This window comes from Humulus lupulus, chromosome 7, assembly GCF_963169125.1.
Source record: "Humulus lupulus chromosome 7, drHumLupu1.1, whole genome shotgun sequence".
NCBI lineage: Eukaryota > Viridiplantae > Streptophyta > Magnoliopsida > Rosales > Cannabaceae > Humulus > Humulus lupulus.
This window is the reverse complement of record NC_084799.1, coordinates 176480236-176486084: the sequence shown is the minus strand read 5'-3', so window position 1 is coordinate 176486084 and position 5849 is coordinate 176480236.

Sequence of the window (5849 nt, the reverse complement as noted above, 5' to 3'; positions counted from 1 at the left end):
CTCTCATATGCAATCCGCTCACTCGACAGAAACTGAGTATATAAAATACCCAGCTGAAGTTTGCCCTTAACCACAACAGCCTTTAAGTCAGACCGAGAAATATATTTACAGTAGGAAGTCAGTTTACTCCAATACCAGCTGGAATCATGCTTTGGCACATAGCTAACTCCTTTCAGATAAATGCAATTCACCCACTTAACCCAAAACTGATCTTGTTTTGACTTAATCACCCAAATGTACTTGGCAAGCAATAATTTGTTCCAAATAGTCCCCTCACGAAATCCCAAACCATCAAAAGACTTAGAACAACATACTTGCTCCCAAGAGGTGAAATGAAACTTACTACAGTTACCACTCTCACCCCAAAGAAACTGACGACAAATTCTATCAATATCCTTAACAACACTCTGAGGAAGCATGAATATACTCATCCAATAATTTTGAATACCCAGCAAAACCGAATGAATAAGTTGGATTCTACCAGCATAAGAGAGATGGCGACTGGACCATACATTGAGACACAACTAAATCTTCTTGAAGATAATATCACAGTCAGCTGCCTTCCATTTGGTAGGACGAAGAGGAACCCCAAGATATTTCAGCGGGAAAGTACCCTCAATGAGCTGCAAATAGTCCAAAATTCTAGCTTTAATCTCAGCTGAAACATCTCCAAAGTAGATATGAGATTTGGAATAATTAATCTTTAGACCCGAAGAACAACAAAACTCAGAAAACGCCTCAAGAAGAACTTGAACAGAGGAAGTGGTTCCTTTGCAAAAGATAATGAGATCGTCAGCAAAGCAAAGACTAATAAGATTCAAAGACTTATACATTGGATGATATATGAACCGGTTATCCATGGAAGCCTTGATCAGAAGGCGAGTGAGATACTCCATCACTATAACAAATAATAAAGGAGAAATGGGATCTCTCTGCCGAAGCCCTTTTCCACCCTTAAACTTCCCTTGAATCCTTCCATTTAAAACCAAAGAGTAAGATGATCCCCTCAAGCAGACCATAATCCAATAGATGAACCAACTAGGAAAGCAAAGCATATTGAGTAATTTTTCCAAGAAATCCCAGTCAATAGTATCATATGTCTTGCTCAAGTCTAACTTCATTGCACAACGAGGCGAGCTATTTTTCCTATTGTAACCTTTAATCAAATCTTGAAAATTGAGGACATTGTAAGCCAAGGATCTATGCTTTATAAAGGCTCCCTGATTAAGATTAATCAAAGAAGGAAGAACCACAGCCAACCGGTTACAAAGCATTTTTGAAATGCATTTGTAAATAGAGTTGCAACAAGCAATAGGTCTGAATTCAGTAGCATTTGTTGGCTGATCTACTTTCGGGATGAGATATATGATAGTATCATTAAGCAACGGAGGAATTCTGCCTGAGTCAAAGAAGTCCAAAACAGCCACAGAAACTTCCTTGCCTATATCCTTCCATAGAGCTTTGAAGAACCTCGTCCCATAACCATCCGGACAAGGACTTTTGACTGAGTGAATACTAAACATAGTTGATCGAACTTCTTGATAAGAAAATGACTTTATTAAATGCAACTAGTCATCCAAACTCAGAATAGGCCCATGTCTAATACAGTCGGGATCAATTTGACTTGTAGCCCTGCAAGCACTACCCAAATGACTCTTAATATGTTGAAAATAATAATCAACAACCTTATCATAATCATCCACAAATTGACCATTAGTATCAATATAGGAAACAATATGATTAGAAATCTACATCTGTTTCAAGCTTGCATGAAAATACGAGGAGTTTTCATCACCAAAATGAAGCCAAGTAATCTTACTTTTTTGACGAAGAAAACTAGCATAAATATTCTCATGCCTGAAGTAATCCTGTTGAACTTCTTTTTCTCTTGACAGTAAACCGACATTTAAAGGGTCTGAACAAAGAGCACTTTGGGCCTGCTGGTACTTAGATTTACTTTCCTCATAGTTACATGCAACATCTCCCATAATTCTCCAGTTGAACTTTTTTAGAACATGCTTAAGCCTTGTGAGTTTTCCAACAAGGCGAAACAGCCCTTGCCCCTCTAAAGGAATGGACCAGCTTTGAAGAACAGTTTCCGTAAATTTGTCATGAGCTACCCACATATTGTAAAACCAAAAAGGCTTCACTCCCAAAGCTCCAAGACCAATTTTATTCAGCCTACAAACATCTAAAACTGCTTGCTGCTTATTCTTATTATTTAATCCCCTAACATTCCAACTCAACATGTTGCTGTAATCCATTTAGGCTAAGAGGAAGATGTAGATCAATTGTTTGCTGTTGGTTTTCCTGCAGAATACTAATAGAATCCATTTAGGCCAAGACCAAGATGTAGATCAATAGGTTTCATCATCCCATACTTTCGAGGGGTTACCCATTTGGATCCAATAGGAGCAGATACAACAGCAACATGACTAGGAACCTCAAGGGACTCTTGCTGATTTTGGGAACTGATATCCTGGGAATCAGTAGCAATGCCACTAGCCTCAATATCAACTGTATTAGCCTGTTTATTAGCCTTTGTCGACTTCTTAATAGCATCTGGGGCATGCTTGCAGACAGAAGCAGTATGACCCAACTTCTTGCAACCAGAACATTTAGTTGGTAACCACTCATAATCAATGGGTTGCTCCACAACTTTTCCTCTCTCATTTAGACAATGAATATGTATGGGGAGATGTTCTGCAATTTCCATATCAACTAGAATTCTAGCAAATTCAATCATAGTTCTAGCTTTTGTGACCTTATCAACCATGATAGGAGTACCAATCGTGCTAACAAGAGCACTCAGACAGTTCACACCTCAGTATTGCAGCCCGAGACCAGGTAATCGAATCTAAACATGCACAGATTTTACTGACCTTAAAGACTCAACATCTGATGACCAAGGCCAAAGTACTATAGGCTTCTGGTCAAAATGAATCACTCCAGATTTAAGCACCATGTCCCTAGTTTCCTCATCTTGAAACTTAACCATTGTGAAACCAGAATTCATCCGAGCCACACGATCAATTCCAAGGTTACCCCAAATTCTTCTGATAAACCCTTCAAAAACAGCTAGGGGAGGATTAGCCCTAATGACCACGCAAATCAGAGCAGATTTCCAGAATGAAGCCTCCACTTCAATTTCATCCATATCCAATTGAGCCACCAGCTTGCCATCACATTGAATCGGATCCTGATAATGAAGCCTCGTACATCGAAAATTAGGAAGAGATTCCTTAAACCGAGTTCAGTTTTCCTTGGCCGAGTCTTGGAAAGATTGCCCTTCTACTTCAGCTGCCCAGGAGGATGGGCAAGGTTTCTCAGGAATGTCACCTTGAATCACAGGACCCGGGAGCATTGGTTCCACAATATCCTCCTCTATCGCAGCTGCCTCCGTCTCCGTTCTTTCTTCCTCAACAATCAGATCATTGGATGAAGGGGGCTCCGAATCAATCACTGGAGCAAGCTTCTGCACATACTTCTTCCTTCTCGCCATGGAGAGAGAGAGGCTGTGACCACGCTTTTTTATTTTTTATTTTTTTGTATTAATCATATTATGGTTTATGTTGATTTGTGTTGTAATATTATTTTAATAAATATTTTTTTGTTCTAGTTATTCTAGGTTTGTTGTTTGGAGATTTTAAATTTTGGGATATAAAAAATTTAAGTTGTTATGTCGTCAAAGTTTAAAAAAGAAAACTATATATCTTATAATAAATGTTCTGGGATTTTTTGAGTGCAGGATTTAAATTTTTTGAAATGATCGTATTAAACTGTTATGCTATCAAATTTTTTGTGAAATTTTATTAAGTAAAGTAGTTTTAATTTTTTTGTGTTATATGTTATGTCAACATAATGAGAATTGTAATGAATAATATATAATTTAGTTAATTAGTATTATTATAATTAATTGAAAATTATTAGAAAAATTAATTACTTGGCAACCTACTACGAAGGTTGTATAGTGAATAGTGTTCGATTTATCGCATACGATCGAGATCAAAAGCGCACCACATAGAATAGTGGAGTGTCTGTTGCCAGAACTGAAGGTTTTAACTATTATGGCATGCTTAAAAAAGTACTGGTGTTATCTTTCACTGGTGCATATTCAGTTGCATTGTTTCGGTGCAAATTGTTTAGCATTGATCCAAGCAAGAAGAAAAAAATCACTAAAAATAATATCACTAGTATAAACGTCAGTGGCGAATGGTACAAAGATGAGCCGTATATACTTGCTAGCCAAGCTAAGCAAGTATTCTATCTTGATGATCTACTTAGAGGTCGACATTGGAAAATTGTTGAGGATGTCAATCATCGTCAAATTTGGGACATCGAGGACGATGATGCTAATGCTGATGTTGATGTTGTACATGACACAAGCTCATCAAATTTTGTGTTGACCGTGGATCTCTGTCATTTGGTTATGGAATCTCATCAACCTGCAACATATATTGGCACTATACTAAATTCACCTGCTGATAAATTAGATGATAATTTCATAAATGATGACTTAGGCGAAGAAGAAGTCAGTGAAGAAGATGAATTGCTAGTTGATATTTGTGAAGATGATGTTAATCATGTGTCTCCGATTGATGTTAATTTAATTAATAATGAAAGTGATAGTGATTATTTGCATAGTTTTTATATTTTTGTAATAAAGACAATCATTTAAAATATAATAGATGATACTTGTAATCATTTTGTTCATTTCCATTGGTGATATTTGATACTAACTAATAATTTAATACTAACTAATAACTTTTGTTCTTAAGTACAATGTCAACTGATATAGCCACCTCTCACGGAGGAGATGGTGGTGGTCTAGACCCGCCAGATCCTAGTAGGGTACCCTCTTCCTGCGAGTCAGGTTAATAATAATTTTCAAATTTTGTTCATAGCTTGAAAGTCAAGCTCTACGAATGTTTAATATATCTTAATATTTCAAATTTTGGTGATTGTTGAAAATGTGGATAGTTGAACTGCTGAAAAAAAAAGGGTCGTAGCCTGGCTAATAACATACCACTTGAAATTCGAAGGCGGAATGCCGGGAAACCACTAGATCTTCAGCTTGATCCTAGGACAGACAAAGTGGTTGACTTGGAGGACCAAGATTTTGTCCGCGAGACAGGTCTCCAAGTCACCTTGTTGTTGCCAGGACATTACATGGATTTTGCTGATGTACCTCAACAATTTAAGGATCAAGTCGTACAAAAGATGAAGGTAAAAAATTAGAACAAGTCTTATGGTCTAAATTTTTTATTATAATCATTTACAAACTAAACTGACGTGTTATTTTTTTAATGTAACATTTTTATAATGTTGATGGTCATCCAGAACCTGAGAGAGTTATGAAAACTGTCTACACAGAGATGCGCAAAAGATATTCTGAGAGAATGAACATCAGACATACTCACTTCAAAAAATATTACTCTAAGCCAGAATATTTGGAGAGTGTTCTCATTGCCCCACCTGACCATTGCACCAAGGAGAGTTGGAAAGATATTGTTCAGTTGTTTTTTAGCCCAAAATTTATTGCGCGATCCAACCAAAACAAGAAAAACAGAAAAGAAATGAAGTATACATCGATGCAAGACACAAAATCGTTGGAAGCTAAGCGTCACCAATTTGTAAGTAAAAATATTAATTTAATTTAACAAAATTATACATTCTAACATAATATCTCTACATTTTTATAGGTGAACCCTGATGAACATGTTATTGATATTTGGAAAGATAGCCATTTGAGAAAATTGACAAACGTTTTTATCAATGACGCAGCTCAAAAAATTTTTGTAACTTTAAACTTTTGTGTTATTATTTTCATTAAACTATGTTACTGTTGT